Below are 11,214 nucleotides of genomic sequence, written 5' to 3' on the forward strand. Positions count from 1 at the left end.
AGTCCAGCCTCCCATTACAGTCTGGGGTATGAAAAAACCCTACTTCATTCAGCCTTGTGGGTCGATTGGATTGCCACTGTTTGGGGAAAAAATTGAATTTTACATAGAATTTTTTTTTTTCTTTTCCTTTTTGGATAAAGTCCATGCATGTAGTTTGATCCTTATTTTATTAAATGCAGTGCAACAGTTGATTCAAGGGTCAGACAAAATTGTTCCAATGTGTCTGCATTATTAACAATATTTTGCTTCCAATTTCTAGCCAGGCTATTTACTTATTTATATATTTTTATTCTTTTTAAATCTTCCTTTCTGGATAACCTTTGGCTCACCTTACACTTTAAGCCGAGTGTTAAGCTAATGTGGCCTTGTTTTTCCTGGAGAGGTTTTTACATTCAATCCTTTTTTTATTTTTGTTTTGTATTATTAGCAGTGAAGATTTCCCTCAGCAATTTTTTATATCAGCAGTCATCAGCCATGCTTGCACTGGGAGCTGCTTTAAGTCATGCCCCTTACATTATGTCATGTAGTGTATATATAATGTCAATTATAGTTTCTCCATAGTTTCAGACCCCCATACAGCCACTGTAGCTGTAACTACCTAACCACCACACGACTGCTTCACCAGGGGACTGTGCCCTCTCAGACTGTTCACACAGCTTTACAAGGATGCATTAAGAGCCAGGCCACTTTAGTGGACAAGACACTGCGCGGACTCTGCGGCAGAGAAGATTATCCTCCAGTTGTGGAAGGACTGTGGCGAGTGCTGTGCTGCAGGACGGGGCAGCATCCTAACAGTTAAAATACCAGGAGCAGCTATGTGTGATGTCGTCATACCACCCATATTACTTCTTTATAAAATAGTGCAGTATCAGTAACTGCTTGAAGTGCATTAGGCGGAAAACTATAGGCAATTTAGGAGTACTTATTTTTACAAATTCAAAAATGTCTCGCAGGAAAAACAAATGCAAGAAATGGAAAACTGTAACCTTTATAATATCTAAGGCTGTTCTTGATAAAGTAAGAAGTGAAAGTGATGGAGTACAGTGAGTAGAGAGCAGTGATGCTGTGTGATAGAACTTGGATTATTGCAAGGGTTCCCAGGCTCTGCTACAGTGCTTATCAGTTTTTGTTCAGTATTTGGCAGACAATGTATTGTGTTTTGTGTTCCCATGTTTTTTATGAAATGATCATTTGGGAGTCTGGCATTTTGTGAGATGAGGATGTACCTCAATAAAGTAAGTGTGCTGAATTGCGTCACAGGACTCAAGATGTGACATTAAATTAAAATATATTAAAGACGTGTGACATTGCATGCTGTTTATATGCAGTTCTTGTAACGGTAATAAAGAGTTTATATTAGGAAGGGCGAGAGTGCTCTTAGTCACTGTGCTCCCAGGTGGTAAACTGCACTGCCACCTTATCAGAAGTGCTACATCAGTTGTCAAAATTGAAAACTTTTTTTTTTTTTTTAAGATTAGCTTTTTTTCAACTGAATTTTAAACTGTGATTCTATTTAATCTCTATACAAATAGATTATATTTAGATTTTCTTCTGTTTTTTATATTGGCCTTTTAAACCTGAATTCTAAACTCTGCTTTTCTTTAATTTCTATACACGTGTTGTATTTTGTCCTGTGCAGAGCTTTGATACACTTTTTGTATGAAAGGCACTATATAAAGTATTGATTGATTGATTAATACTAACAATCCTCATTAAAAAAAAAAAAAAAGATTATTAAGCAGTAAAATTATGCAAAGCATTTTTGCAAATGATATGCTGTAAGTAAGGCTGACAGTTGGTAGACTGGTTAAGTGCTAGTGTTTGTTTTTGTGCATGGCATTGAGTTAATGATTTTCAAAGCATACCTCATTTTTGTGGAGTCTTTTATAGGCATAGCTGCAGTTATCAGGTCACCAATTGAGCGCTTATTTGAAATAGGCATAGATGTTTTATTAATGTTATCAATTATTTGTAGTTATTGTAATTGTCTTTCTACAGATTAGGGTTAGAGACCGGCGATGCAGACTAGATTATTTGGGACCCAGAATCTGATTTGGTAGTTGGTTTTGTTTTTTTTTTTTGTTTTTTTCATTTGATACCTTTTGAGAATGATCTGCTTTATTGTGACCTGACTAACATATGGCTTCGCTAAGGAGTACATTTTAAAACAAAACAGGGCCGAACAAGGAATTAGCCTAAAAAATGTAGGGTCTGATTGAAGAAACTCCAGCCTTTCGCTTTCTGGCATCAGTACCTAAATAAAATGAATGAATGAATGAATGAATGAATGAATGAATGCATGAATAAATCACTGCCACACTATGTAACAGGTGTCATAGTCTAACTAGAGTGTCTCATATTAAAGCTTGTTTTGAAGCTTTTCTTCTTTTACCATTGCAAGTAAGGGATTGAATAGTCAGTGTAGCTGAGTGCCTGGAGGTTGGCTGGCAGCTATTGCCACAGGGACCAAATCCAGGGAGGTAAACACAAATGAATCCTGAAGAGCTTGTTACAGAAAAAATATATATATACAAAATCTGTAACCATTGGAAGGATTACAAGGCAAGATGTTTATAGGAAAAATCGTATTGTTTTTCACCAGGCCTGGATTATTTTACACGTGCTGTCAAAAAAACGGGGCTTTACAGTATAAAATGTTTTGAAAAATTCTCCTCTGTTTAGTCTTTTATGCCAAGGTAGTGAGAATAGAAGCTTGCAGTGTTATTCATACTTATTTTGACCTTCACCCTTTTTAAAATGACGGAGAGTTAAAGTGTGCCAGCTGTGGTTCCTCTCCGTCATGTGTGTGTGTGTGTGTGTGTGTGTGTGTGTGTTTGAAAAATATCATGTCATGGAGAGCAACGTCCTGTGCAGCAACTGGCAGCATTTTCTCGAAACCCGACACTGCTTGAACGTCGTTAAGACAAGGAGAAGCTAATTAAGCAGTATCAGCAAAGCGAAACATAACAGTGAACACAAATGCCTTCACCAGCTGATTCCGTGTAGGCTGTGAAAAAAAAAAAGAAGAAAGGTCTAAAACTGTTCCTGTTTTGCTGGCAGAAGTATTATTAGGTGTTGGCAAGATGCAGATCCGTTTTGAGCCTTAATGGTTCAGAGTTGGAGTTTTATTGGCACAAATCCAGCGGTAGCCCAATTAGAGGCAAGGTTGTGTTACCCAGTACTGTGTAACCTATAGCACCATCACAACGGGAGCACTTCATTTCTGTTCCATTTCTTCAGAGCACTCCATTTCCATCCCGTTAATTGAGTGTTAGCGTTCAAGGAGACAGGAGCAACTCCGTGCCTTGTATGAAGCACTCACACATTGGGAACGCAATTGGTTTTCTTTTGTTATCACACTGTAAACAGAGAGGGGTTCAGATCCACATAGATTTAGTAGTGCTCTTTATCCAATCAACTGTTTTTTTTATTGACAAATGCCATCTGTGTTACAAAATACAATAGGTCCTTGATACAAAAATGCTGTTGGTGTTCCAGCTAGAAGAGTGCACAGACAGAAAAGTGGACTGGCAGCCAACACAGGTTTGCAGTGGTTCAGTAACAGTGAGATAGTGGGATTGTTCCTTTTGGGTGACTTGAGTTGGTGGACATACCTTGGCTCTCTGACTTGAAGTTATGTTTGTTTGTTTGTTTTTGTTTTCCTTTTTATTTTCCCCTTCGAAGCAATGCTGGAGGAATGATGGTTCAGGACATGTGCTCTTTGTATGCATTTTGTGCAGTGTCCAGCTTGATGGGAAAACCCTGCAAGTAAAACCGTGATCTGACTCTTAATTATTTGGGTTTGGGGCTGAATTTCAAAAGATTGAAATGGGAACCAGTGCAAAGAATTCAATAAAGCATGTATCTATATAGCAGGCAGACGTTATTTAATTTAATTTTTAAAAAATGTGTTAGATATGTTTTCACTTTGTTTAAACAAGGTCACTGGGTGGTCGTGTCACAAGCCGGGAGTTTTTGTTTGGCAGCCTGCATTAGAAGTTAGAAATAAATGCTTCCCGTGTTTCCTTGTATGAAAAAGTAATTATTTCCCAGAAACAGCAAGCACATATTTCAAAGGTGGCAAAAAAACACTACAATGCTTTCATTTGTTTATTTATTTTATTTCTGTTGAGTTTGATTCATTTTTTGGCACTCAAAATAACTGGCATGCCAATGTCTCAGGATATTCACCAATAACTGTAAACACTTAATCATTAATTCTCAGATAAAACTTCAGATAAATGTTTTGGCTAAATGTGAATTAATGTTTAAATGTGTGTCAGTTACATCATGTATACCACACAGGCTAAAAAGGGTACTGGAAATTCCCCAAAACACTGACAGGGCATATGTGTCAGACTCATGTACTTTTACCAGAAGCGAAAAATGTATATCATTTATTAATGAACAGAGAAGACACTTCTAGCATACAGTACATGCTTAGCTCTGCATTGAGTGATGATGATGTGTTTGGTAGGTTAAGATTTGGGGTTTGGGATTTTTGAAACAGCTGAAACAAAAAGACTGATCCATGAGACCATTTGAAATGCACAAAGCAGGAAGAAGTCGGGTATTTTGTAAATGATTGATATTGTAACCCTTACGGAGCAATCATTATCTTACTGTAACTGTCACCGCAACAAACTATCTACCAGGTAATGACAGCTGCCTCGGACAGTGATGCTTAATACATGTCTGCCTGTGTATTTGTTTTGGCATTTGACCAATTATAATCCTAAAAAGGCTAAAGGGATAGTGGACCTGGCCTCCCATCTAAAGAACAAAAGGAAATGCCTTTGTGAGAAGCACTGCAATCCCTGGTGTGAAATACTGTAAATACATGGGCAGTATCAGTGTTTATAGAATACAAGAAATGAATAGCGTTATTCCCGTCCAGTCATAACATGAATATTTGTTAGAAATGGAATGTTTCAGTAATACATTTTTTTTTTTTTTTTTTTTTGCAGTACAGGTTAATAAACTGATTGTCTTGTATATTTTAATTTAAAAATGAAAACACACATAACATGCCCTGGTTATTTGAAACACATTTATTTTGAAATGCGTTCTGTGCTAAAGGTTATAGTAACATCTTGTGTAGACCGAATATGCAATTAAGGAAAATAAGTCAAATGTCAATGTTCTTCAGCTTTATAAAATAGTATAGGTATATAACTACATTTATGAAGATAGATTATGTGGTGCCCAATAATAATAATGTTAATAGCAACAATAATAATTGAAAACATTTTGCAGTCAGGGGATATTTCTAATTTCTTGTATATTATAAATTACAGTTTTGAAACAGTCCTTTAACAGAACACACTGAACATTATTTAGTAGATATGTGGAATCTCAGAACTATAAATCTGATCCATACGCATCATGGGAGCCATGCAACAGGCAATGCCATTGATTTAGGTTCTATGCTTGACCCTGAGTTATCATAGAAATACCCTATACTTTATAGAATGCCTGCACATCGTCTATTACTGCAGCTTGTATGGGGTTGCTACATAACCAAACCATCTGTGCCATGAAATGTCTTTATAAAGACACTGATGAGATATAGAGCTACAGAGTAACGTGCTCAAAATGGAGCGAGGTAACCAGTGGAGTACCACAGGGATCAGTTTTAGGTCCTCTGCTCTTTCTAATCTACATTAATGACTTAGATGGTGTTATAGTGTGCAAACACCATTGCAGCAGCAAAGATCATTCAAAATTATTTAGACAGCATTCAGAACTGGGTAGACACATGGCAAATGACATTTAATATAGAAAAGTGTAAGGTACTGCACGCAGGCAATACAAATGTCCATTATAGATACTATATGGGAGACACTGAAATTGAAGAAGGAATCTGTGAAAAAGATCTAAGAGTGGGGAAGCTATAAAAAAAAGGGCCAACAAAATGCTCAGATGTATAGTAAAAAATGTTTAAATCAAGGGATTACAATGCATTAGTAAGACCTAATCTAGAATGTTGTGTTCAGTTCTGGTCACCACGCTACAAAAAGGATATTGCTGCTCTAGAAAGAGTGTAAAAAAGGTCGACCCAGGTGAGTTTTTCGACCTGAAAAAAGAAACAAGGACCAGGGATCACAAATGGAGATTAGACTAAGGGGCATTCAGAACAGAAAATAGGAGGCACCTTTTTACACAGAGAATTGTGGGAGTCTGGAACCCACTTCCCAGTAATGTTGTTGAAGCTGACACCCTGAGATCCTTCAAGAAGCTGCTTGATGAGATTCTGAGATCAGTAAGCTACTAACAACCAAACGAGCAAGATGGGCCGAATGGCCTCCTCTTGTTTGTAACCTTTATGTTCTTATGTCCTGATTCATGGTCCTTTCGCATCTGTAGGTTTCCAGACTGCATACTAGTGGTCAAAATTGCAATGAACTTTCACGAATTGAGTTCACATGTCCTTATTTCCACGATCTCACTGGTTTTCTTGGCGAGTGGCACTGCATGTGATTAGCAGAGCCAAAAGTTTTAAAATTCCCAACTATGGTCAAAATGTGAAAACGATGTAACTGTAATTGTGTAAACGATTTGTTAGGTATTTTAAAGCTTGCCCACTCATGCGTAGTTCTTACTGCTGCAGCATTGACCTTCTCAACTGCTTTACACTTGTCTCCCTTTTGGACCATTAAGAAGTGCTGCCCTATGTTAGTACAGAATCCTTCCCATCACTAGAAACATGAAGGGTTACGTAAGAGGGATTCATATAATGATAAGCTTACACTTTGTATTTAATTTTTTTTTTTTTTTTTATGTTAGATGTTATTGCTGTGTCTCAAATCCCATCACACAACCAGTGAGAAAGTTACCGTTGTTCCACATCCCCCTGTGGGATGAAATGTGTCTGTGTGCCAGCAGCAGCATGTCTCACATCACATGTCAAACGATACTGTAGTGATGATTTGGAATGTGGAAGGGGTGGACTGATGCAAGGACACCAGGGTGTGAACTGACACGGGACTGTGATATCCAAAGAAGAGAAGACATGCAGAACCCACACCTGAACTCATACACCATGCTCATACACCGTGCTGGGAGATCGGCTTGGAATTTTGATACAGGAGAAAGTTCTCCCTGCAGAACCCCCAGCAGCTCTCCATATAGAGCCTGCATCACTGGGGGTCTCATCTACTATCCAATCTTGACATAACCCCTGGAATATCCTGAGATCGGGCTACAAGGTGGTATGGCTGCAGAAAACATGCTGTTCAATTAATCCTTACTTGCCCCACAGACTCTTTGATCCTCGTGATTTAAAGTTTGGTGGAAAGTTACCAGTTACCAGCTTCCTGTTCCACTACAATTAAGTGTGTTTATTTACTCTAATGCTTTGTTATTGGAATCAGGTCATGGGCACTTTACATCTGCATCAAAGCAGCCCCCAGTCTACAGTCCACAGTGGCTGATTTAAATTAATAATGATTTACTCAAAGTGCTGTAATAAAAGTAGCTCTCTTAAAACACGGAAGTGCAATTAGTTCAAGAAAAAAGCATAATATTTTGCTGTGGGTAATCAAAATAAGGTGCCTTTGTTATGACCTGAAGAAGAACTCCCTCATCACGATGGACAGTCTGCACTTTAAAGAGACCGAGCCACAAAAAAAATTCTTCATCTGGAATTTAGAACATGGGCAGATTGTACATTTTAAATGTATTAATTAGCAATCAGGAAGCTGAAGCATATGAGTTTCTGATAATCAGTAGTAGAGAAACCTTCCTCTTACTAAAACAAAAGCTTAAGCTTAGGGGGGGGGAGGGGAATTATTTAAAAAACAAATTCTGGAAAGGTTTTATTTTTTAACATCACCATTTCTAAAGCTGGCTCACAACAGATTCTTACCAGAAATGATAAGACACTGACAACAGCAGCATTGTAGCCACCTATTAATCTGGTGATCACTTTGACTGAACATTACATATTGAATGTAGGGCAAGTCACTTTGTTTCTTTTCCTGATTTCCAGCTCTCATACACTATCATGGTAAGAAACCACAGTACATATTTCCACAATCAACATGATTAATAAGAGGCTATTTGTCTTTGTGTCCACTGAGGGGTTGCAGAAAGGTGGGGTAATGTGCAGAGCTCTTGAACTGAAGAGTGATTTAGGTGTGAGCCTTTTAAGAGAAGAGTATTATTATTTTTATTAGATAAGGATAAACACTTTTTATTAAAGAATAGGAGGAGATAAAACATCGGTTTAATCTGTTGGTGTTATTGAATGACAGGATGATTCTATAAAACCTCCATTAACCACATCGTTTCGGTCCATTGCTAATCTTGGCAAAATGTTTATTAGCGCTCAACACTTAGTCCTCCATTCTCTGCCTGTATTTGTTAAAGAAGTATTCCCCTTGACATCTGTTTAGACTACACTTTGATAAAATACTCTATACAGGACCCAAGCTTCCACAAACCCATTTTCTTCTTGCATGCTTTCTGCCTTTGTGTTATGTGTTACATATTGTTGTTTATCTATCTGTAGAAAAGACAAAAAAAAAAAAACAAGATCTTTTCCCTGTCCTAAAAGTCATAGTTTTATAGCCAGGTAATAAAGTGTCTGCGCTATAAATGTATGTGTGTAGATTTGTAAGATGCTGACTTTCTGTTACAGTTTCTTACTGGTAAATCTGCTCTGCTCTGAATTCTTTTTTTTTTTTTTTTTTTTTTTTAATTATTTTTTAAAAACTTTAACATAGTAGCATGCAAGGTGTTGGCAGACCGATTGATATTCAGTTTGGGCAGCTGAGAAGTTTGATTAATGGTATGATTAAGTTTAGAATCCACATCAGCAATCTAAGCTAGGCACAATCAATTGAATAAACTAGCCAGTCCAGATGTTATTCAGATAATTGTGCCAAAAACATTGCACAGATTTCCAGAGGAATATGGCTTTCTGAATCGGGGCGATGTTTATTCTTGCAGCAGAGTTTTTTATAGTAGGGACTAAAACTAGGGGAAAAGAGCTTCTTCTCTGTGAAGGCAAAAGCAGTTGTTACACACTGCCTGTGTGCGCTCCATTGCTACCAGGGAGCTACTGCCCTCAGATCTGGAGGAGCAGCTTTCCCAGGAGGAATGAGAAGTGTAGCCTCAGGGTTTGCTTCTTTCTTCTGAAGCCAATGCATATTACCCTTATTGAAAACGGCTATGTAGTGTTTTCAGCAACCATTTTATTTGGGGCATGTTAGAGCATTATCCAGCACCCCTCTAACAGGATCCATTCTGGTCAACACTGTCTGGACCATACATTTGGTCTCAGTCTCTGCATCAAGAGCTGCCTTGAAGCCTTGATTGGCCTGTCTGTGAAAGAAAGTCACAAATGTTTGTCAGTGGCTGTAGGTTTCTTTTTTGTTTTGTTTTGTGTCCTGAAATATCGGCTTTAAAATGATTTTCTTTATACACATGCCTACGATGTGACGTGTCCTGCAAAGATTACTGAACTTTTCGAAGCAAATATTTGTTTTGCTGAAAACAGACAGTGTAGTTTTATAAATGGAAGGTACTTGGTTGCATGCTACTGTTGTAAACTAAGAGCTGGAGATATTAGGTCAAAAGAAAAATAAAGTTCAAACATACAGTACTGTAATCTAAATTCCACCCACGCAAGGTTGAAAGGGGCATCTGCCAGTCTCTGATTATTAAACGGAAAGTGCAGAGATAAATATTTTACAAAAGTAAAACAAATATCTTCAAAGCAACTGGAAGCTGTTTGTTTTGTAATCTTTTTGGCATTGTGAAGTAATGAAGCCCAGCAAGATTGGTTTAGAGTACAGCTTAATATTTATACAGCATAACAACCTGCCAACAACATTAAAAAGAAATAATAATAATACTTCGTGCTGACATACAAGGAAAAGCACCTGTAATTTTATTGTCATCGTGCTTCTCGTACACTTTAAACTAAACCTGTAAAAAGCAATGGTTGAAGATTGATTTTCACTGACATTCTTTTCTAAACAAAAAGATGTTGTGTGTGGAGGACAGGATATAATGGAAATAGGGATTTATTTGGCATCTACTTTTTGCATTAGTGCACTGCAGGTCATTATTCATCCTGAACGTGGGAACACATGGCCTCTTGGTGACATTCTATTCTTGACTAATGAATATAGCATAACACTGAGAATTTCTACTGGGAGCTCATCCACTGTGAGTTATCTATCTACTTCGGGGGGTGTTGTTTTAAAATGTGATTGAGTGACGTGACCTCAGGGGTGAAGAAAGAGCCCAGCTGCAGACTTCTTGAGCATCCTCACTGACAAGCCTCCTAGCATGCAACCAGTAGGGAGTCAGACTGGTTCTGGTCCTGAGAGTTGCAAACCCCACACTTCTATCATTAATGAATCATAGTTACTCTTATGAAAGTTTACCACAGTATAGTGCCACTATATTTTTGCACTTTTCCCATGCTTTTCTAATGGTTATATTATGCATTTACCATAGTTTGCTCTGGTTTGTCAGTTTTTAAAAAAATTTTTTTATAGGATTTACCATACCTCTCAGTGCTTCACAGTGCTTGTGTATGCTTTACCATGCTTTTACTGTGCTTTATTACACTTTGCTTTGCTTTTACTAGATGAAACGTATGAGGGTACGAACATTTCAGACTATAACTTTGAAGACTTAGTTGCTTCACACATATGCAGTGGTTTCTCAATTCCATTTTTCCTGCATCCAGCTTTGCTGTTTGTCACCCCCTTAATCCTCTGCTTGGTTCTCCTACTCAGAACCCATTGTGGTGCTAGGTTGCATGCAAAAAATTGGCCAGACTAAGTGACCTAATCTGGTTAGCCACAGTGGGGTTTTTTCTGATCGGCTGGCATTTCCACCAGCCTCAAACAGGTGGCATGCCTCCTCCCTATATTACACAATGTAGACTTTCATCTCAAGCGAGTCAAGGGTCAGCATGACTGTACATTAGCTAGAAGATAATAAAATGCAGCAGCTATTTATTTTTTTTCTTTCCTTTTTTATGGTCATATTCCTCAAGTAAGGACTTTATTGAAGTTCAATTAGATTTTTTTTTGTACCATTAAGAAATCAAAATAAACAGTGAGCCCATAGACAAACATTTTGACATGGTGACTTTTATGATTGAGTGTACACTGAGGGGAACATAATTATATTAGTCCCATCTTTGTGTCTCTGGGGTTTTTTTTTTCTCCTTCAAAAGATGTCTCTTTCTGA

At 37.6% G+C, this 11,214-nt stretch overlaps 1 protein-coding gene across 10 annotated transcripts in view; it reads left to right on the forward strand.

Annotated features, from left to right (window-relative positions):
• LOC121298410 (ERC protein 2-like) overlaps positions 1-11,214 on the forward strand; it is a 252,786-nt gene that overhangs the window by 162,082 nt on the left and 79,490 nt on the right. The gene's annotated exons all lie outside the window — the stretch shown is intronic.

The sequence above is a fragment of the Polyodon spathula genome, chromosome 23, assembly GCF_017654505.1.
Source record: "Polyodon spathula isolate WHYD16114869_AA chromosome 23, ASM1765450v1, whole genome shotgun sequence".
Lineage (NCBI taxonomy): Eukaryota > Metazoa > Chordata > Actinopteri > Acipenseriformes > Polyodontidae > Polyodon > Polyodon spathula.